Here is a 24,241-nt window from a genome sequence, read left to right as displayed (position 1 = left end):
AATGCTGCACTGTCGGCAGTGCCGTCCTTCTAGTAAGATGTTAAACTGGGGCTTCAGATCCCATGAGAGAATGCTGAAAAGAACGAGGATTTCTCGCGCATTATTTATCTCTCAACCAAAGACCCAAAAACAGAAAATCTCGTCTTTAAGTTTGATAAATATTTTTGAAATTCCAAAGGAGAAATTTATGTTCCTGTTCCCTAATCATTTGCCTCTGTTGCCGCTAGTCTTTTCATTCGGTGCCAATCTCAAAGGAAGGAAGAAGGAAGAGAGGGTTCTCAATCTCCGATTCACGATCTCATCTCCACTTTCATTCAAGGTGGGTTGAGAAATTTCTTGCAATATTTTAATTTTAACAAGATATGAGCAATGCAGGGGCACAGACCAGCAACACCAGTGCAATTTTCACGAAATTGTATTTCAAGTAAGATTCAGTGAAATGCTTGGAAAGTGCATCAGCATCAAACGTGTAATACAGTAATGATGCTGTGGGATTCGAACCCACGCATGCAGAGCACGATGGATTAGCAGTCCATCGCCTTAACCTCTCGGCCACCTCGTCTCACCAATATACTGCTTTCAGATATTCCATTTCTTGCTTTTTACATCTAATTAGAACTACCCTGAAAGAAATTCAACTTCACCGCTTATCCTGCCCGTGCACACAGATCTACAATGTTGAAAATGTACAATCAGCTTAATGTAAGCAACAGGCCTTCCGTTACTTCAGATGAGGGACTGTCAAAAATGGCCGGTTTCACGCCAGATTCAGAATATAAAAAGTGTCGCCCAGATAATTAAAAGACCTTTGTAGGACTTGAACCTTCAATCTTCTGATAACTGAAGAATTTGCAACAGAAGTCAGATGCCTAATCCATTAGTCTATGCGGCCGCTGATACCGCTGAATCTCTTTTTATGGGGCGAATTGTGAGCAGGTTCAAGGAAACTGCTCGAAAAAAGAAGTGGATTGAGGAAAAGATAAAAATATTTCAACTGTATTAACAGGTCCTCTGTGAGCTGGATTCGAACCAGCGCAGTGAAACTCAATGCAAATGGGAAATGACATCGGCGGCTCGTTGGTCTAGGGGTATGATTCTCGCTTTGGGCATTTCACGATTAAAATGCGAGAGGTCCCGGGTTCAAATCCCGGACGAGCCCTGGCACATTTTCTTAAACTCAACAACTCGGTCATCAAAGCTGAAATTGCTCTGCTTCGAAAAAAACGGCATGATCCGAGATTGTGAGCTCTGCCATTTCAAACAGACACAGAATGATCCGGGGCTGTGAGCACTCGCGGTTTAAACAGACCCAGAATGATCCGCGACCCCGCCCATTATAGACAGGCCTGATTTTCAAAGCTTATGAAATCTATGGCAACATAAATCGGGCTGTTTCTAAAACGATGCCCGGTTTAATCTTGGACACCAAGTTGAAAATTTACTCCATTATCATTTTTCCCATTATCTCCGTCATTTTACTCCAGCCAAATGAACTGAGTTTAGGTGTCAGCCGTGGCTCAGCGGCAGCATACTCAAGCCTCACTCCAGAGACTTGAGTGCATAATCCAGGCTGACACTCCAGGGCAGTACTGAGGTAATGCTGCACTGTCGGCAGTGCCGTCCTTCTAGTAAGATGTTAAACTGGGGCTTCAGATCCCATGAGAGAATGCTGAAAAGAACGAGGATTTCTCGCGCATTATTTATCTCTCAACCAAAGACCCAAAAACAGAAAATCTCGTGTTTAAGTTTGATAAATATTTTTGAAATTCCAAAGGAGAAATTTATGTTCCTGTTCCCTTATCATTTCCCTGTGTTGCCGCTAGTCTTTTCATTCGGTGCCAATCTCAAAGGAAGGAAGAAGGAAGAGAGGGTTCTCAATCTCCGATTCACGATCTCATCTCCACTTTCATTCAAGGTGGGTTGAGAAATTTCTTGCAATATTTTAATTTTAACAAGATATGAGCAATGCAGGGGCACAGACCAGCAACACCAGTGCAATTTTCACGAAATTGTATTTCAAGTAAGATTCAGTGAAATGCTTGGAAAGTGCATCAGCATCAAACGTGTAATACAGTAATGATGCTGTAGGATTCGAACCCACGCGTACAGAGCACGATGGATTAGCAGTCCATCGCCTTAACCTCTCGGCCACCTCGTCTCACCAATATACTGCTTTCAGATATTCCATTTCTTGCTTTTTACATCTAATTAGAACTACCCTGAAAGAAATTCAACTTCACCGCTTATCCTGCCCGTGCACACAGATCTACAATGTTGAAAATGTACAATCAGCTTAATGTAAGCAACAGGCCTTCCGTTACTTCAGATGAGGGACTGTCAAAAATGGCAGGTTTCACGCCAGATTCAGAATATAAAAAGTGTCGCCCAGATAATTAAAAGACCTTTGTAGGACTTGAACCTTCAATCTTCTGATAACTGAAGAATTTGCAACAGAAGTCAGATGCCTAATCCATTAGTCTATGCGGCCGCTGATGCCGCTGAATCTCTTTTTATGGGGCGAATTGTGAGCAGGTTCAAGGAAACTGCTCGAAAAAAGAAGTGGATTGAGGAAAAGATAAAAATATTTCAACTGTATTAACAGGTCCTCTGTGAGTTGGATTCGCACCAGCGCAGTGAAACTCAATGCAAATGGGAAATGACATCGGCGGCTCGTTGGTCTAGGGGTATGATTCTCGCTTTGGGCATTTCACGATTAAAATGCGAGAGGTCCCGGGTTCAAATCCTGGACGAGCCCTGGCGCATTTTCTTAAACTCAACAACTCGGTCATCCAAGCTGAAATCGCTCTGCTTCTAAAAAAACGGCATGATCCGAGATTGTGAGCTCTGCCATTTCAAACAGACACAGAATGATCCGGGGCTGTGAGCACTCGCGGTTTAAACAGACCCAGAATGATTCGCAACTGACCGCGACCCCGCCCATTATAGGCAGGCCTGATTTTCAAAGCTTATGAAATCTATGGCAACATAAATCGGGCTGTTTCTAAAACGATGCCCGGTTTAATCTTGGACACCAAGTTGAAAATTTACTCCATTATCATTTTTCCCATTATCTCCGTCATTTTACTCCAGCCAAATGAACTGAGTTTAGGTGTCAGCCGTGGCTCAGCGGCAGCATACTCAAGCCTCACTCCAGAGACTTGAGTGCATAGTCCAGGCTGACACTCCAGGGCAGTACTGAGGTAGTGCTGCACTGTCGGCAGTGCCGTCCTTCTAGTAAGATGTTAAACTGGGGCTTCAGATCCCATGTGAGAATGCTGAAAAGAACGAGGATTTCTCGCGCATTATTTATCTCTCAACCAAAGACCCAAAAACAGAAAATCTCGTCTTTAAGTTTGATAAATATTTTTGAAATTCCAAAGGAGAAATTTATGTTCCTGTTCCCTAATCATTTGCCTCTGTTGCCGCTAGTCTTTTCATTCGGTGCCAATCTCAAAGGAAGGAAGAAGGAAGAGAGGGTTCTCAATCTCCGATTCACGATCTCATCTCCACTTTCATTCAAGGTGGGTTGAGAAATTTCTTGGAATATTTTAATTTTAACAAGATGTGAGCAATGCAGGGGGACAGACCAGCAACACCAGTGCAATTTTCACGAAATTGTATTTCAAGTTAGATTCAGTGAAATGCTTGGAAAGTGCATCAGCATCAAACGTGTAATACAGTAACGACGAGGATGGGATTCGAACCCACGCGTGCAGAGCACAATGGATTAGCAGTCCATCAGCCTTAACCTTTCGTCCACCTTGTCTCATCAATATACTGCTTTCAGATATTCCATTTCTTGCTTTTTACATCTAATTAGAACTACCCTGAAAGAAATTCAACTTCACCGCTTATCCTGCCCGTGCACACAGATCTACAATGTTGAAAATGTACAGTCAGCTTAATGTAAGCAACAGGCCTTCCGTTACTTCAGATGAGGGACTGTCAAAAATGGCCGGTTTCACGCCAGATTCAGAATATAAAAAGTGTCGCCCAGATAATTAAAAGACCTTTGTAGGACTTGAACCTTCAATCTTCTGATAACTGAAGAATTTGCAACAGAAGTCAGATGCCTAATCCATTAGTCTATGCGGCCGCTGATGCCGCTGAATCCCTTTTTATGGGGCGAATTGTGAGCAGGTTCAAGGAAACTGCTCGAAAAAAGAAGTGGATTGAGGAAAAGATAAAAATATTTCAACTGTATTAACAGGTCCTCTGTGAGCTGGATTCGCACCAGCGCAGTGAAACTCAATGCAAACGGGAAATGACATCGGCGGCTCGTTGGTCTAGGGGTATGATTCTCGCTTTGGGCATTTCACGATTAAAATGCGAGAGGTCCCGGGTTGAAATCCCGGACGAGCCCTGGCACATTTTCTTAAACTCAACAACTCGGTCATCAAAGCTGAAATCGCTCTGCTTCGAAAAAAACGGCATGATCCGAGATTGTGAGCTCTGCCATTTCAAACAGACACAGAATGATCCGGGGCTGTGAGCACTCCCGGTTTAAACAGACCCAGAATGATCCGCGACCCCGCCCATTATAGACAGGCCTGATTTTCAAAGCTTATGAAATCTATGGCAACATAAATCGGGCTGTTTCTAAAACGATGCCCGGTTTAATCTTGGACACCAAGTTGAAAATTTACTCCATTATCATTTTTCCCATTATCTCCGTCATTTTACTAAAGCCAAATGAACTGAGTTTAGGTGTCAGCCGTGGCTCAGCGGCAGCATACTCAAGCCTTACTCCAGAGACTTGAGTGCATAGTCCAGGCTGACACTCCAGGGCAGTACTGAGGTAGTGCTGCACTGTCGGCAGTGCCGTCCTTCTAGTAAGATGTTAAACTGGGGCTTCAGATCCCATGAGAGAATGCTGAAAAGAACGAGGATTTCTCGCGCATTATTTATCTCTCAACCAAAGACCCAAAAACAGAAAATCTCGTGTTTAAGTTTGATAAATATTTTTGAAATTCCAAAGGAGAAATTTATGTTCCTGTTCCCTTATCATTTCCCTGTGTTGCCGCTAGTCTTTTCATTCGGTGCCAATCTCAAAGGAAGGAAGAAGGAAGAGAGGGTTCTCAATCTCCGATTCACGATCTCATCTCCACTTTCATTCAAGGTGGGTTGAGAAATTTCTTGCAATATTTTAATTTTAACAAGATATGAGCAATGCAGGGGCACAGACCAGCAACACCAGTGCAATTTTCACGAAATTGTATTTCAAGTAAGATTCAGTGAAATGCTTGGAAAGTGCATCAGCATCAAACGTGTAATACAGTAATGATGCTGTGGGATTCGAACCCACGCGTGCAGAGCACGATGGATGAACAGTCCATCGCCTTAACCTCTCGGCCACCTCGTCTCACCAATATACTGCTTTCAGATATTCCATTTCTTGCTTTTTACATCTAATTAGAACTACCCTGAAAGAAATTCAACTTCACCGCTTATCCTGCCCGTGCACACAGATCTACAATGTTGAAAATGTACAATCAGCTTAATGTAAGCAACAGGCCTTCCGTTACTTCAGATGAGGGACTGTCAAAAATGGCCGGTTTCACGCCAGATTCAGAATATAAAAAGTGTCGCCCAGATAATTAAAAGACCTTTGTAGGACTTGAACCTTCAATCTTCTGATAACTGAAGAATTTGCAACAGAAGTCAGATGCCTAATCCATTAGTCTATGCGGCCGCTGATGCCGCTGAATCTCTTTTTATGGGGCGAATTGTGAGCAGGTTCAAGCAAACTGCTCGAAAAAAGAAGTGGATTGAGGAAAAGATAAAAATATTTCAACTGCATTAACAGGTCCTCTGTGAGTTGGATTCGCACCAGCGCAGTGAAACTCAATGCAAATGGGAAATGACATCGGCTGCTCGTTGGCCTAGGGGTATGATTCTCGCTTTGGGCATTTCACGATTAAAATGCGAGAGGTCCCGGGTTCAAATCCCGGACGAGCCCTGGCACATTTTCTTAAACTCAACAACTCGGTCATCAAAGCTGAAATTGCTCTGCTTCGAAAAAAACGGCATGATCCGAGATTGTGAGCTCTGCCATTTCAAACAGACACAGAATGATCCGGGGCTGTGAGCACTCGCGGTTTAAACAGACCCAGAATGATCCGCGACCCCGCCCATTATAGACAGGCCTGATTTTCAAAGCTTATGAAATCTATGGCAACATAAATCGGGCTGTTTCTAAAACGATGCCCGGTTTAATCTTGGACACCAAGTTGAAAATTTACTCCATTATCATTTTTCCCATTATCTCCGTCATTTTACTCCAGCCAAATGAACTGAGTTTAGGTGTCAGCCGTGGCTCAGCGGCAGCATACTCAAGCCTCACTCCAGAGACTTGAGTGCATAATCCAGGCTGACACTCCAGGGCAGTACTGAGGTAATGCTGCACTGTCGGCAGTGCCGTCCTTCTAGTAAGATGTTAAACTGGGGCTTCAGATCCCATGAGAGAATGCTGAAAAGAACGAGGATTTCTCGCGCATTATTTATCTCTCAACCAAAGACCCAAAAACAGAAAATCTCGTGTTTAAGTTTGATAAATATTTTTGAAATTCCAAAGGAGAAATTTATGTTCCTGTTCCCTAATCATTTCCCTCTGTTGCCGCTAGTCTTTTCATTCGGTGCCAATCTCAAAGGAAGGAAGAAGGAAGAGAGGGTTCTCAATCTCCGATTCACGATCTCATCTCCACTTTCATTCAAGGTGGATTGAGAAATTTCTTGCAATATTTTAATTTTAACAAGATATGAGCAATGCAGGGGCACAGACCAGCAACACCAGTGCAATTTTCACGAAATTGTATTTCAAGTAAGATTCAGTGAAATGCTTGGAAATTGCATCAGCATCAAACGTGTAATACAGTAATGATGCTGTGGGATTCGAACCCACGCGTGCAGAGCACAATGGATTAGCAGTCCATCGCCTTAACCTCTCGGCCACTTCGTCTCACCAATATACTGCTTTCAGATATTCCATTTCTTGCTTTTTACATCTAATTAGAACTACCCTGAAAGAAATTCAACTTCACCGCTTATCCTGCCCGTGCACACAGATCTACAATGTTGAAAATGTACAATCAGCTTAATGTAAGCAACAGGCCTTCCGTTACTTCAGATGAGGGACTGTCAAAAATGGCCGGTTTCACGCCAGATTCAGAATATAAAAAGTGTCGCCCAGATAATTAAAAGACCTTTGTAGGACTTGAACCTTCAATCTTCTGATAACTGAAGAATTTGCAACAGAAGTCAGATGCCTAATCCATTAGTCTATGCGGCCGCTGATGCCGCTGAATCTCTTTTTATGGGGCGAATTGTGAGCAGGTTCAAGGAAACTGCTCGAAAAAAGAAGTGGATTGAGGAAAAGATAAAAATATTTCAACTGTATTAACAGGTCCTCTGTGAGTTGGATTCGCACCAGCGCAGTGAAACTCAATGCAAATGGGAAATGACATCGGCGGCTCGTTGGTCTAGGGGTATGATTCTCGCTTTGGGCATTTCACGATTAAAATGCGAGAGGTCCCGGGTTCAAATCCCGGACGAGCCCTGGCGCATTTTCTTAAACTCAACAACTCGGTCATCCAAGCTGAAATCGCTCTGCTTCTAAAAAAACGGCATGATCCGAGATTGTGAGCTCTGCCATTTCAAACAGACACAGAATGATCCGGGGCTGTGAGCACTCGCGGTTTAAACAGACCCAGAATGATTCGCAACTGACCGCGACCCCGCCCATTATAGGCAGGCCTGATTTTCAAAGCTTATGAAATCTATGGCAACATAAATCGGGCTGTTTCTAAAACGATGCCCGGTTTAATCTTGGACACCAAGTTGAAAATTTACTCCATTATCATTTTTCCCATTATCTCCGTCATTTTACTCCAGCCAAATGAACTGAGTTTAGGTGTCAGCCGTGGCTCAGCGGCAGCATACTCAAGCCTCACTCCAGAGACTTGAGTGCATAGTCCAGGCTGACACTCCAGGGCAGTACTGAGGTAGTGCTGCACTGTCGGCAGTGCCGTCCTTCTAGTATAGATGTTAAACTGGGGCTTCAGATCCCATGAGAGAATGCTGAAAAGAACGAGGATTTCTCGCGCATTATTTATCTCTCAACCAAAGACCCAAAAATAGAAAATCTCGTCTTTAAGTTTGATAAATATTTTTGAAATTCCAAAGGAGAAATTTATGTTCCTGTTCCCTAATCATTTGCCTCTGTTGCCGCTAGTCTTTTCATTAGGTGCCAATCTCAAAGGAAGGAAGAAGGAAGAGAGGGTTCTCAATCTCCGATTCACGATCTCATCTCCACTTGCATTCAAGGTGGGTTGAGAAATTTCTTGCAATATTTTAAGAAAGATTCAGTGAAATGCTGTGAAAGTGTATCAGCATCAAACATGTGCCCCAGTTACGACGAGAATGAGATTCGAACACACGCGTGTAGCGCATAATGGATTAGCCGCCCATCACCTTAACCTCTCGGCCACCTCGTCGCGCCGACGCACCGCTCTCAGCCGTTCCATTTCCTACTTTTTGCATCTAAGCAGCAATACCCTGAAAGAAAGTCCACTTCGCCGCTTATCCTGCCCGTGCACACAGATCTGCAATGCAGAAAATGTACGATGCTCGGTTTATTCTTGGACGCAAAGTGCTTTCAGTGTATTTCTGTTTAGATGCAAAACGCAGGAAAGGGAAAGGCTGAACGCGGTGCATTTCTGCAACGAGGTGGCCGAGAGGGTAAGGCGATGGACTGCTGAGCCATTTTGCGCTGCACGCGTGGGTTTGAATCCCATTCTCGTCTTGACTGTTTTAGCAGTCCATTGCCTTAACCTCTCGGCCAACCCGTCTCACCGATGCAGCGCTCTCAGACATTCCATTTCCTGCTTTTTGCATCTAAGCAGAAATACCCTGAAAGAAAGTCAACTTCACCACTTATCCTGTCCGTGCACACATATCTACAATGTCGAAAATGTACAATTAACTTAATGTTCCTTCAGGTGAGGGACTTTCAAAAATGGTCGGTTTGAAGCCAGATTCAGAATAGAAAAAGTGCCACCCAGATAATTATATGACTGTGACAGAACTCGAACCTGCAATCTTTTGATAACTGAAAAATTCGCAGCCAAAGTCAGGCGCCTTAGCCATTAGGCCACACAGCTGCTGATGCTACTAAATCTTTTTTTATGGGGAGAATTGTGATCAGATTCAAGGAAGCTGTTCGAAAAATGAAGTGGATTGAGTAAAGGATAAACATATTTCAACTGAATAAACAAGTCCTCTGCGAGCTGGGTTCGGACCAGCGCAGTGAAACTCAATGCAAATAGCTGAATAGCAGTGGCGGCTCATTGGTCTAGGGGCATTGATTGTTGCTTTAGGATTTTCACAGTTTAAAATGCGAGCGGTGCCGCGTTCAAATCCCGGACGAACCACGCCGCATTTAGTTAAACTGAACAACTCGGTCATCCAAACTGAAATCGCTCTACTTTTCAAAAAAGGGAAAGATCCGGGACTGTGAGCGCTGCCGGTTTAAACAGACACAGAATGATCCAGAGGCTTGAGCACATAATCCAGGCTGACACTCCATTGCAGTACTGAGGAAGTGCTGCAGTGTCGGCGGTGCCGTCTTTCTAGTAAGACTTTAAACCGGGGCTTCAGATCCCATGAGAGTATGCCGAAAAGAATGAGGATTCCTCGCCTATTATTTGCCTCTCAGCCGAAGACACCGCGTAGCTAACGTGTTGGGCTTAGTATCTAATGGGCGTTTGTCAGCGTAGGTTCGATCTGCACTTCAGGTAAATGCTCAGCCAATGGCCATTGAAAGTAAAACCAATGCATATTTTGGTAAGAAGCCATTTGAACCCTTCAAACAGCGTTTCTTCATTTACATTGGTGTTCTGAACATAGGAACAGGAAGAGTCCATTCAGCCCCTCGAGCCTATTCGCCATTCACTTACTTCATGGCTGAGCTGCGTCTTAACTCCATCCATCTGCACTGACTGCATATCATTTTAACGCAGGTTTAGCAGAGATGGCATATACTGCTATTTTGTGGGAGAGAGTTCCACACTGCTACCAACCTTCGTGTGAAGTAATGCTTCCTAACTTCTTTCCCGAATGGCCTGCCTCTGATTTTTCGATTCTGTCCCCTTGTCCTAGCCTCCCCCACCAATGGCAAAAAAGTATTCCCTCTATCTACCTTATCAATGCGTTTCAAAACCTTAAAAACCTCAATCAAATGCCACAACCTTCTATATTCCAGGAAATACAAGCCCAGTTTATGTAATCTCTCCTCATATGTTAACCATTGGAGCGCTGGTAACGTTCTGGTGAATGTGCACCGCACTTCCTCCAAGGTCAATCTATCCTTTTATCGGACGGTGCCCAGAGCTGTACACAGAACTCCAGATGTGTTCTAACCAGATCTCTGTATACCCGTAGAATAACTTCCTCTCCTATATTTTCTAGCCCCTCGTTATACAGCCTAACATGCTGTGAGATTTTTTGATTATTTCTGTACCTTACTGCTGCATTTTAGTGGTCTGTGAACATGGAGCCGAAATCACTTTGGAACTCCGCTGTTCCGAGCTGTGCACCATGTAATTAATACTCGGGTCTACTATTTTGGTCTAAAATGAATGACTACATACTTACCTGCGTTGAAATCCATCAGCCACTCTTTTGCCCATTCACTGAATCTATCTATATATCTTTGCAATTATATGCTGCTCCCGACACGCCTTACCGTACCACCAACCTTTGCAACATTGGCAAACGTGGATATTTGGCTCTGTATTGTGTTTTCTAAGTCATTAATGAGTATAGAAGGAACCATTTATTTAATATCAACATTTATAAACGGGCCATGTTGGTACACCCTGGCAGGTTCTGTGGGGAGAGGAAGGTGGGGTTAACATAGCAACATAGAAACATAGAAGATCGGAGCAGGAGTAGGCCATTCGGCCCTTCGAGCCTTCTCCGCCATTCAATGAGATCATGGTTGATCATCCAAATTCAGTACCCTGTCCCTGCCTTCTCCCCATATCCCTTGATCCCTTTAGCCTCCAGAAATATATCCAACTCTTTCTTGAATATAATTAATGAACTGGCCTCCACCGCCCTCTGTGGCAGAGACTTCCACAGGTTCACCACTCTCTGGGTGAAGAAATTCATCCTCATTTCAGTCCTAAATGGCTTACCCCTTATCCTTAGACTGTGGCCCCTGGTTCTGGACTTCCCGGCCATCAGAAACATCCTTTCTGCATCTACTCTGTCCAGACCTGACAGAATGCTATAGGTTTCGATGAGATCCCCTCTCAATTTTCTAAACTCCAGTGAGTATAAGCCCAATTGACACAATCTCTCCTCGTACGTCATTCCTGCCATCCCAGGTATCAGCCTGGTGAATCTTCGCTGCACTCCCTCCATGGCAAGAACGTCCTTCCTCAGATAAGGTGACCAAAACTGCACACAATATTTAAGGTGCGGTCTCACCAAGGCCCTGTACCACTGCAGCAAGCCATCCTTGTTCTTGTACTCGAACCCTTTTGCTACGAAGGCCAACATGCCATTTGCCTTCTTAACCGCCTGCTGCACCTGCATGCTTACCTTCAGCGACTGGTGCACAAGAGCACCCAGCTCGATGACCATCTGTTCCTACAAATAATCATCACGCAAGTGTTAGTCGTTTCTAAATAGTTAAAAGAGAACTCGCACTCCTAAAGCACTTTTCACGACTTTGGGACATCCCAATTGCTCACCAATGCTCAGTTTGTGTCCCGACGGGACCACTAGGTCCCAGACCTCTTTACATCCTTGATCCTAACATGGAGAAAGGAGCTCAATTCTAAAGGCGAGCTGAGAGTGATTGCTCTTAGCATCAAAACAGCATTAGACCAAGTGTTGCATCACGGAGCCCGAGTAATATTGAAGTCAATGTAATTTGTGCGGGGACGCGGGGGGTGGGGCGTGGAAACGCCACTGCTGGAGACATACCTAGCATAAAGGAAGATGCTTGTGGTTGTTGGAGGTCAATCATGTCAGCACCGGGACATAATTCCAGGAGTTAATCTTCACCTGCTCCATCAATGACCTTCCCTCTATCATAAGATCAGAAGTGGGGATGGTCAGCGATGGTTCCATTCTCATCTCATCAGATAATGAAGCAATCCTGGCCTGCATGCAGCAAGACGTGGACAACATTCAGGCTTGTCTGATACGTGGAAAGTAACAATCGCGCTACACAAGTGCCAAAGCTTCTTCCACAGCACCTCCCAAAACCACGACCTGTATCTCATAGAAGAACAAAAGCTGTTAGCGCATGGGAACACCACCACCTGCAAGGCATGCACCATCCTGACCTTGAAGTATATCGATGTTTCTTCATTGTCGCTGTGTCAAAATCCGGGAACACTTTCCCTAACAGCACTGTGGGTACCTTCACCTCACGGACTGCAGTGGTTCAAAAAGGCAATCAGCACCACCTTCTCAAGGGCAATTAGGGTTGTGCAATAAATGATGGTTTTCCAGCGACACCCACATCCCATGAATGGCAATTTTGTTAAATTGCTTTACAGAAAATGAAGTACTTTTTGAAGCATACTCACTGCTTATAATGTCGGAAAACACGGCAGCCAATTTCTACACAGCAAGATCCCACTAGTGCTGTTGGCTGTTGGACACAGATATGCCCAGGACACCTCGGAGAACTCATTACCTGTTAGAATCATAGAACCTTAGAAGTGTACGGCACAGAAGGAGGGCCATCGGCTCGGATCGAAAGAGCGATCCAGCCTAATCCCACTTTCCAGCTGTTGGCCCATTGCCTTGCAGTTTACGGCACATCAAGTGCATATCGAAGTACTTTTCAAATATGGTGAGTGTTTCTGCCTCTACCACCATTTCAGGCAGTGAGTTACAAACACCCGCCAGCCTTTGGATGAAAAAAGTTCTCCTCAACTCTCCTCTAATCCTTCTAACAATTACTTTAAATATATGCCTCCTTGTTATTGACCTCTCAGCTAACTGAAATAGGTGCTTCCTATCCACTCTAGCTCGGCCTCTCATTATTTTATACACCTCAATTAAGTCTCCCCTCCACCTCCTCTGTTCCAAAGAAAACAACTCCAGCCTATCCAATCTTTCCTCAGGGCCAAAATTCTTCATTCCTGGCAACACCCAGAGGACAACAGAGGACTCAGATTGAATGTAATTGGCAAAAGAACCAGAGGGGAGATGAGGAGATTGTTTAACATTGCGAGTTCTTATCATCTGTAATGTTCTGCCTGAAATGGTGATGGAAGCAGATTCAATAGTAACTTGCAAAAGGGAATTGGATAAATACTTGAATTGGAAAAATTTTCAGGGGTATGCGGAAAGGGCTGGGAATAATTGGATTGTTCTTTCAAGAGCACGACGGGGCAAATGGCCTCCTTCTGTGATGTATGACTCTCTGATTCTCTGAAAGGTTTTATTAAATGATTCATGTAAATGAGGCAGTTATTTGGCGGCTCTACTATCTAATTTTATTTCTATATACAAGTGCCTGTTCTGTTTCAAGCTGATTGAAATGATTCGGGGTTCGGTACCAATGAAGCTCAAGTGGAATTCTGATACACGGCGTGGTGGCCAAGTGGTAAGGCGTCTGCCTTGTAAAGTGAACGTCATGGGTTTCGACCCACAACTGCGCCTGGGGGGATTTTGTTACATTTAATTTGACATTTTTAAGTTTTCTCCTTTTTATCTCGATCAAAACCATTCATAATTTGGAACATTTCTATCAACTTTCCTCTTGACATGCTCTGCTCTAAGGAGACAAATCCCAGCTTCTCCAGTCTCTTCACATAAATGAGGTCCCCCATCCCTGGTACCATTCCAGTAACTCTATTCTGCACTCTCTCCAAGGCCTTGAATTCTTTCCGAAAGTATGGTGCCCAGCATTGAACGCAATTCTCCAGCTGAGGCCTCAGCCTTGCTTTATAAATGTTTAGCAGAATGTCCTTGCTTTTATACTCTATTCATCTATTAATAAAAGAAAGGATCCCAAATCCCTTTACACAGCTTTCTGAACTTATCCTGCCACCTTCAAAGATTTGTGTGCGCTCACACCATGTGTCCCTGTTCCTGCACCCTCTGTCAAATTGTACCATTTGGAGCTGGTTAATAAATTGCAAGGGAGAGCATTTTGGGCGGTTTCGGGGCCAGTGATCTCCAGAGGAAGCGATAAAAGGAAATAATCGGCCCCATTAAAGTTGTACCATTTAGTTTATATTGCCTCTCCTCATTCTTCCGACCAAAATATATCACTTTGCACTTCTCTACGTTAACATTCATCTGCCATGTTTCTGCCCATTTCACCAGTCTTTTTATGTTCATACTCCCCCTTTATGGCTCTTACTATCTGCTTTTTGATCCTTTGTTGTTATCTGAAAATTTCCCATTCACCTGGATCTGTGCAATGTTTGGCATTTGTGTTTGCTTTTTCTTTTATTTTAATGCGGACTCTTACCTCTTAGAATAATAATTCTAATAGGTCTAAGAGCGTTAAAAACCAAGCCTGAAGGCTGTGTGTCTTAATGCGAGGTGCATTTGTAATATGGTGGATGAATTAGATGTGCAAATAGAGCTAACGGAATATGATTTGATTGGGATTACCGAAACATGGCTCCAGGGTGGCCAAGACTGGGAACTCAACATCCAGAGGTATTCAATATTCCGGAAAGATAGGCAAAAAGGAAAGGGAGGTGGGGTAGCATTGCTGGTTAAAGAAGGGATTAACACAATTGTAAGAAAGGGGATTAGGTCTGATGATGTGGAAACCGTATGGGTAGAACTGAGAAATATCAAGGGGCAGAATGCATTAGTGGGAGTGGTATATATACCTCCAAACAGTAAGGCGGAGGTTGCGGATGGCAATAAAACAGAAATTAGAGAAGCATGCAATAAGGGCACAGCAGTCATCATGGGTGACTTTAATCTACATATAGATTGGTCTAACCAAATTAGTAACAATACTTTGGAGGAGGAATTCCTGGAGTGTTTACGGGATGGTTTCCTGGACAAATATGTCGAGGAACCAACCAGAGCTCAGGCCATCTTAGACTGGGTATTATGTAATGAGAATGGATTAATTAGCAATCTTGTTGTGCGAGGCCCCTTGGGGAGGAGCGATCATAATATGATAGAATTCATCATTAAGGTGGAGAGTGAAGTAGTTTATTCAGAGACTTGGGTTCTGAATTTAAATAAAGGAAAGTACGATGCTTTGAGGTGCGAGTTGTGTAGGATTGATTGGGGAATTAGGGATAGCATAATATCCATGGAGAGGACTTATAAAGGTGCCAGAAAATGCAATAAACCTCAGGATTGGGAGCAGTTTAGCATCCAACAAAGGAGGACAAAGGGATTAATTAAAAGGGGGAAAATAGAGTATGAGAGTAAGCTAGCTAGGAACATAAAAACGGACTGTAAAAGCTTTTATAGATATGTGAAAAGAAAAAGATTGTTGAAGTCAAGCGTAGGTCCCTTCCAGTCAAAATCAGGGGAATTTATAATGGGGAACAAAGAAATGGGCGAGCAGTTAAATACATATTTTGGTTCTGCCTTCACAAAAGAGGACACAAATAACACCCTAGAGATGTCGGGGAACATAGCGTCTGATGAAAGGGAGGAACTGAATGAAATCAGTATTTGTAGGGAGATGGTGTTAGGGAAGTTCACGGGATTGAAGGCCGATAAATCCCCAGAGCCTGATAATCTACATCCTAGGGTACATAAGGAAGTGGCCCTAGAAGTAATAGATGCATTGCTGATCATCTTCCAACGTTCGATGGAATCTGGAACAGTACCCATGGATTGGAGGGTAGCAAAAGTTACCCCTCTATTCAAAATAGATGGTAGAGAGAAAACGGGGAATTACAGACCGGTAAGCCTGACATCGGTAGTGGGGAAAATGCTAGAGTCCATTATATAAGATGTAATAGCAGAGCACTTGGAAAACAGTGACAGCAGCGGACAAAGTCAACATGGATTTACAAAAGTTAAATCGTGCTTGACTAATCCACTGGAATTTTTTGAGGATGTAACTGATAAAATAGATGAGGGAGGACCAGTGGATGTGGTGTATTTGGACTTTCAGAAGGCTTTCGATAAGGTCCTGCATAAGAGATTAGCATGTAAAGTTAAGGCACATGGGATTGCATGCAAGGTGTTGACTTGGATAGAGAACTGGTTGGCAGACAGAAAGCAAAGAGTTGGAATAAACGGGTATTTTTCTGAGTGGCAGGCAGTGACTAGTGAGGGGTACCACAGGGACCGGTCCTTGGACTCCAGCTATTCACAATATATGTTACTGATCTAGGCAAGGGAACTAGATGTAATATCTCCAAGTTTGCAGAAGACACAATGCTGGGTGGGCATGTGTGCTGTGAGGAGGATGCCGATAAACTCCAGGATGATTTGGCCATGTTGGGTGAATGGGCAGAAGCTTGGCAGATGCAATATTACGTGGATAAATGTGAGGGTATAAACTTTGGTGGCAAAAACAGGAAGTCAGATTATTATCTGAATGGCAGTAGATTGGGAGGAGGGGAAGTGCAACGAGACCTGAGTGTCCTTGTGCACCAGCCGCTGAAGGTAAGCATGCAGGTGCAGCAAGCGGTTAAGAAGGCAAATGGTTTGTTGACCTTTGTAGCGAGAGGGTTTGAGTACAGCAACAAGGATGTCTTGCTGCAGTTGTACAGGGCCTTGGTGAGACCACATCTTGAGTATTGTGTGCAGTTTTGGTCGCCTTATCTGAGGAAGGATGTTCTTGCCATGGAAGGAGTTCAGCGAAGATTCACCAGGCTGATACCTGGGATGGCAGGAATGACGTATGTGGAGAGATTGTGTCGATTGGGCTTATACTCACTGGAGTTTAGAAGAATGAGAGCGGCTCTCTTTGAAACTTGTAAAATTCTGACAGGACTGGACAGAGTAGATGCAGGAAGGATGTTCCCGATGGCGGGGGAGTCCAGAACCAGGGATCACACTCTAAGGATATGGAGTAAGCAATTTAGGGCAGAAATGAGGAGGAATTTCTTCACCCAGAGAGTGGTGAACCTGTGGAATGCTCTATCACAGAGGGCAGTAGAGGCCAATTCATTAAATATATTCGGGAAGGAGGTGGATATATTTCTGAAGGCTAAAGGGATCAAGGGACATGGGGAGAAAGCAGGGACAGGGTACTGAATTTGAATGATCAGCCGTGATCGCATTGAATAGAGGAGCAGGCTCGAGGGGCCGAATGGCCTACTCCTGCTCCTATCTTCTATATGCTTCTCTTTCGCTGTCCATGCCTGTTTTTAGAACAGTAGAGTCCTTGCCCCTCAGATGTATAAAGTGATTCTGTTTCATATTAAATTATTTTAGAACACCTCCCATTGATCTTCTGCAGTTTTACCTATCAACAGATTTGCCCAGTTTACTATGGACAGGCTCTGTCTTGTTGAAGTCGGCCTTCCCGAAATCTAGAATCTTTGTAGCTGTTTTGCATTTCTCCCTTTGAAACATGACGTTGAACACGATCATGTTCTGATTACTATTACATACATTTCACGCACGCTAAGTTTGATGAATAAATCTGGCTCATTACATTACTAAATCTAATATGGCATGCCCCCTTGTTGCTTTTAGGACATATTTTTGTAGAAAACTATCCAGGACACACTCAATAGTTCACTACCTTTCTGATAGGTGCGTGTCTGCTTATCCCAATCTATTTAAAAGTTAATATCCCCCATTAATACCACTCTGCCTTTATGACGCGCTGTTTTAATCACTGCATTTATACAATCTAGCACTTCAGGTCTGCGACCCGGGAGCCTATACACAAATCTCACTTTCTTAATCACTCAGTCTTAAATCCTTTCCTATTTCTTAAATCTACCCATAAATTCTCCACTGTCTGTTTACCTCGCGTTATATCCTCTCTTAACATTGAACTGATTTCATCCTGGATTACTAAGGCTACTCCTCCCGCTGCCCGATTTCCCTGTCTTTCCTGCAGACCTCCATCAGCACTTCCACCCCTTTGTATTCCCGCCATTTTGAGATCAAGGCTAATAATCCATGAACCTTATATTTTTTGCACATGTCCGGTAGTTTGAAGTAATTACTGTACGTGGACTTTTAAATCTCTCTGCTCCTCCACAATTCCTAACTTATCACCATTTTGAAATTACTCTATTCCAGCTTTCTTATTTCGAAAGTGGATGATCTCTCTGTTCCCCACATTGAACTCCTTTAGCCACAGTTTTGCCAATTCACTTCATCTATCAATGTTCCTTTGCTAATTTCTGCTCCCACCTACACTACTTACCGTGCCGCCTAACTTAGTGTCGTCAGCCAACTTGGATATATGATGGAAGTAATCGAACTGTGAAAGAGGGCTGGGAACGGGAATGGAACTGCGGGCTGATGTGACAGGGCGTTGGTATTCGGAATGTACAAAATACAGTCTCCAATGCTCCGCTTATCTGCATCAGACCGAAAGTAATTCGTAATACATGTTCGATCCGTATTGGTCGCTGTAACTTGATGCTGTAGCTCGGTGAATTAGTGGTTCAGTATGGAAAGGGTTGTGCCTCTGTGGCACAATCAGTTAACATGGTCGGCCGTGAGTTCAAAAATAAATGGTTCCACCAACGATCGGGTAATCTTTACCTTATTGTCTCACAGTTTCAGGTTTCACCATGTGTTTTGACTGAAAGGAAATGTGCTGCAAACATTGCCAGCTGGGCAGGGTTGACATTCCCACCATTTACCCTGCGATCGGATAGCAGGCATATCAACAATATATAAAAGCCTGAGATTGGCTTCACGGAAATCAGAATTCGTCTTAACAGACAATGCCACGAAAGGCCGGATGGGAGGCTGCACTGGTTGCAGGTAAGCTGGTTCGCTGTGACATGGATATTTCCACAGTGAGCCAGACCAGACTCTCTCTATGTTTCCACAATGAAAGTCACAGCGTTTAATTTGGGAAAGCAAAATGATACTTACATTCTGACTTGTTTCAGTTGATAGTTCAGAGACCATTACAAGATCCTGCAGGTCGGCCTCGGTTAATAACAACTGTTCGAAGCTGCATTTCAGACATGCCATCAAATCCATTGTTTTCCTGCTGTTTTCCAGAACCCCGAATGAGCGAGGCCGCGAAAATCAGCTCTCTTCAATCACCCGCTGTGGGCAAAAAGCAGCGAATGTGGCCTCAGACAGCGCATTACAGCTCATCTCTGGGGAACATGATACCACTGAAGCAGAGTTGTGCAGAGCTTTGCATCTCTCGCCTATAGGTGACGTCGTTGAGGTCGATAATATAGAATGATTGAATATTACAGCACATAAGTGGGCATTCGGCCCATCGTGCCTGTGCCGGCTCTTTGAAAGAGCGAACCAATTAATCCCACTCCCCTGCGATTTCAGTATATTTTTCAAGTATTTATCCAATTACCTTTTGAAAGTTACTATTGAATCTGCTTCCACTACCCTTTCTGCCAGTGCATTACAGATCATAAAAATCACTGCGTATTAATGTTTCCTCATCCCTACACATAACAGAAGTCTTTCATCCCTTGTGCCATTCTAGTAAATCTCTGCTGCACACTTTCTGAGGCCTTGACATCCTTCCTCACTGTGGTGCCTAGAATTTGCCACAATATTCCAGCTTGTGCCTAAATGGTGTATTATGAAATTGGAGCATAAATTCCTTGCTTTTGTTCTGTATTTCCCGATTTATGAAATCAAGGATCCCGAATGCCGAACATTGTCCTGCTCAATACTTACGATGTTGCCAAGCCATCAGCAACATTTGAAATGTTCTCCCGATACCCAAGTCCAGGTCGTTTATATATAACAAGAAAAGTGATGGGGCTAATACCTACCCCTGGGGGACACGACTGCAGTGAAGGCAACGCATTGCTGTCCATCCTTGGGAAGCAAGATACAATATGGCCCGACGAAGCCTCCTCATACACCGAGCACAGCGACATAAAATCCGTGGAGATTGAATCCAGGTCACTCGGCGTTCCAGCAACATTTAGCCATGACCAAATTAAATGAAACTTTTTACTTGCCTCAGTGAGGAAATCACTGGATAATGTTGCAGGAATAAAAACAGAAAATGCTGGAAATACTCAGCAGGTCAGGCAGCATCTGCGAACGGAGAAACAGAGTTCACGTTTCATCAGAACTGGAAAAAAGCAGGAAATGGAACAGATTTTTAAGCATGTGTAGGAGCTGGAAGAAGGGGGGAGGGGATGAAAGAACTAACGCGATGGTCTGTGATAGGATAGGAGTCAGGAGAGCGTAAAGACATTTAGAGACATTAACAGGTATTCAAGGCAAAAGGAGATGGTTATGGGGCAGATTAAGCAACAAAAGATGGCTATAGATGAAGTGTAAATTGCGCTGGCAGAAGGAAAGACAGTTGCCATGTGGGAGAGAAGAAGAAAAAAAACACAAATAAGCAAAATATAAGTGTGGAAAGAAATATATAAGATCAGGGCCGAGGTTATGGTCTGAAATTGTTGAACTCTATGTTGAGTCCAGAAGTCTATAAAGTGCCTAATCAAAAGATGACGTGCTGTTTCTCGAGCTTATGTTGCATTTCAGTGGAACAATGTAAGAGGCCTAGGACAGTGTGGCCTAAGTCGGAGAGCAGCGTAGAATTAAAGTGACAGGCGACCGGTTGCTCCAGATCACCCTTACAGACTGAATGGAGGTGTTTCGCAAAGCAGTCACCCAATCTGGGTTTGGTCTCCTCAATGTACAGAAGACTGCATCGTGAGCATCAAATACACTATTCTAAGTTGAAAGAAGTACAAATAAATCGCTGTTTCACCTGGAAGGAATGTTTGGGGTCCTGGACAGTGGGAAGGGGGTGGTATAAGAGCAAGTGTTGCCTCTCCTGTGCTTGCATGGGAAGGTGGCGGGCAAAGGGTAAGAGGTGTTTGGGGTGACAGAAGAGTTGACCAGCGTGTCGTGGAGGGAGAATTCCCTTCGGAATGCTGAAAGGGGAGGTGAGGGGAAAATGTTTTTGGTGGTGGGATCACGCTGGAGGTGGCAGAAATGGCGAAAGATGATCCAATGAATGTGAGTCTGGTGGGGTGAAAGGTGAAGACAAGGGGAATCCTGTGGTGGTTGTGGGCGGGAGGGGCAGAGCTGAGGGCAGAAGTGCAGTAGATAGAATGGACACGGTCAAGGGCTGTGTCAACCACATTAGACGGAATAACCTCGGTTGCGGAAAAAGGAAGACATGTCAGAAGCATTGGTATGGAAGGTGGAATCGTCAGAGCAGATGTGGAACTGACGGAGGCACTGGGAGAATGGAATAGAGTCCTTACAGGAAGTGGGGTGGGAGGAAGTGTAGTCCAGGTAGATGTGGAGTCAGTGGGCTTGAAGTGAATGTTTGTCAATAACCTATCCCCAGAGATGGAGACGGAGAAGTCGAGGAGGGGAAGGGAAGAGTCGGAGATGGACCAGATGAAGGTGAGAGAAGGGTGGAAATTGGAAGCAAAGTGAATGAAATTTTCCAGTTCAGTGCGAGAGCAGGAAACAGCACTGATACTGTCATCAATGTACCGGAAAAAGAGGTACGGGAGGGGACCTGAGTAGAACTGCAACAGGATGTCAGGTTGGACGAGCGGCCTCAGGCATTTGGGTCGGAGTTTCTCCTGGATGCGTGGGTTCACATCCCAATTCTGGCATTTACTCCTTTGCTTATATAGAACGATTTTGCGAGAGGTCATTTTTCGGCCCTGTTGATTATTCCTTGCAGAAAACGAAGCCGATATCCATCCAGGGCAGATTTGTTTTATTGGATGAAAATATGCATTGTGTTGGGAGTCAGCAGAACAGGGCCAGTGGAATCAATCCATTGTGCTAAAATTTGCATAATCCACACAATAAATGATCGGACAAGACTCAAATCATTCCACAGCAATCTCCAGCGGTTTTGGAAGAAGATCACTGCAAACCACCATATTTATATCAAGTCTTTAAAAACACTCAATTAATGTCTTTCTCAGCAATTAATTACCTGTGGTCCTTGTAAATATATTCGGGTGTGTCCATGATAGATAAATATGTATTTGTGAGTAGCTGTTGTGTTGAGTGTAAGTGATGTTGCGTCTCTGTAAGTTAATAATATATCTAGATGTGTCTGTATTAATATTAATGTATTGGTGGGTGACCTGTGTTTAATCATGCTTGTCTAATCTACTGGAATTTTTTGAGGATGTAACTGGTAAAATAGATAAGGGAGAACCAGTGGATGTGGTGTATTTGGACTTTCAGAAGGCCTTCGATAAGGTCCCGCATAAGAGATTAGCATGTAAAGTTAAGGCACATGGGATTGGGGGCAAGGTATTGACTAGGATAGAGAACTGGTTGGCAGACAGAAAGCAAAGAGTTGGAATAAACGGGTCTTTTTCCGAGTGGCAGGCAGTGAATAGTGGGGTACTGCAGGGATCGGTGCTAGGACCGCAGCTCTTCACAATATATATTAATAATCTAGACGAAGGGATTAGATGTAATATCTCCAAGTTTGCAGATGACACAAAACTGGGTGGGCGTGTGTGCTGTGAGGAGGATGCCGGGAATCTCCAATATGATTTGGACAAGTTGGGTGATTGGGCAGATGCATGGCAGATGCAGTATAATGTGGATAAATGCGAGGTTATCCACTTCGGTGGCAAAAACAGAAAGGCAGCTTATTATCTGAATGGCAATAGATTGGGAGGAAGGGAAGTAAAACGAGACCTGGGTGCCGTTGTGCACCAGTCGCTGAAGGTAACAACGCAGGTGCAGCAGGTGGTTAAGAAGGCAAATGGTATGTTGTGCTTTGTAGCGGGAGGATTCGTGATTCGGAGGAAGGATGTCTTGCTGCAGTTGTACAGGGCCTTGGTGAGACCACACCTTGAGTATTGTGTGCAGTTTTGGTCACCTTATCTGAGGAAGGATGTTCTTGCCATGGAGGGAGGGTAGCGAAGATTCATCAGACTGATACCTGGGATGGCAGGAATGATGTACGAGGAGAGATTGGGTCGATTGTGCTTATATTCGCGGGAGTTTAGACGAATGAGAGGGGATCTCATTGAAACTTATAAAATTATAACAGGACTAGACAGACTAGATGCAGGAAGGATGTTCCCGATGGCGGGGTAATCCAGAACCAGGAGTCACAGTCTAAAGTTAAGGGGGAAGCCATTTCGGACAGAGATGAGGAGGAATTGCTTCACCCAGAGAGTGGTGAACCTATGGAATTCTCTACCACAGAAGGTAGTTGAGGCCAATTCATTAAATATATTCAGAATGAGTTAGATATATTTCTTAAGGCTAAAGGGATCAAGGGATATGGGGAGAAAGCAGGGACAGGGTACTCAATTTGGATGATCAGACATGATCACATTAAATGGCGGAGCAGGCTCGAGGGGCCGAATGGCCTACTCCTGCTCCTATCTTCTATGTTTCTATGTTTCTATTTGTCAGTTATGAATGTATTTCTGAGGTTTGGAAATGTCCAGTCCGGCACCATTCTACATTCTCATTGCCCCACATGGGGTATGGTAGACCATCTGTTACATTCAGATTCAAAATTTGCTTTTATTAACTATGTTGACATTTAGAAAAAGTGATGATTTGCAAAAAAACAACTCTTCTTCCACCAGCCTCACTGACACCTCTTCCACGTCACATATTCGTCTCTGCTACCTTCTAAGTGTGCCTCAATCTTTCTGATAGAACCTGAGTGTTCATTACCCACTCTGATATCTCCAGAACATTGCTGACCCTCGCTGATAGCTCCTCTGTGTCTTTTACACTCTTCATTACTTCCCGAGCGTCCATTACGCGTTCTGGTACATCCCGAGAGTCCCGTAATCTCCCTGATACCTCCACAGAGTCCAATACTCTCTCTGTTAGCCACTCAAAGCCTTCATACACTCTTGATAACATCTCCAAAACCCTTCAATTCCCTCACAGCCTCTGAGCTCCCCTTTGCTCTCGCCACCCACTGTGAGAAAATTTTAGACTCCCAGAACAGAACACAACAGCCTTGACTGTTATATGGAGGAAAAGAAGAAAATGGAAGAGAACTGCAGATCTTATCTGTCCTTAAGCCAATTTCTTATCCAAGCTGCCACTGATCCAAACTATTCCATGAGCCTCAATTTTGTCAACTAGCTTTCTATGTGGTACTTTGTCAATC

At 44.0% G+C, this 24,241-nt stretch overlaps 2 non-coding genes across 2 annotated transcripts; both read left to right on the top strand.

Moving 5' to 3' along the window:
* The first annotated feature begins 1,071 nt into the window (after positions 1-1,071).
* trnap-ugg (transfer RNA proline (anticodon UGG)) lies at positions 1,072-1,159 on the top strand. Its single transcript is given in 2 exon segments — positions 1,072-1,107; positions 1,124-1,159. It is a non-coding gene; the product is annotated as a tRNA-Pro (tRNA).
* Positions 1,160-7,467: 6,308 nt separating this feature from the next.
* On the top strand, positions 7,468-7,555 carry trnap-ugg (transfer RNA proline (anticodon UGG)). Its single transcript is given in 2 exon segments — positions 7,468-7,503; positions 7,520-7,555. It is a non-coding gene; the product is annotated as a tRNA-Pro (tRNA).
* Positions 7,556-24,241: the final 16,686 nt, after the last annotated feature.

This window comes from Somniosus microcephalus, unplaced genomic scaffold, assembly GCF_052327205.1.
Source record: "Somniosus microcephalus isolate GS21.2 unplaced genomic scaffold, FLI_Smic_1.0 unresolved_chr1, whole genome shotgun sequence".
NCBI lineage: Eukaryota > Metazoa > Chordata > Chondrichthyes > Squaliformes > Somniosidae > Somniosus > Somniosus microcephalus.
This window is presented reverse-complemented; position numbering and strand designations above follow the sequence as displayed.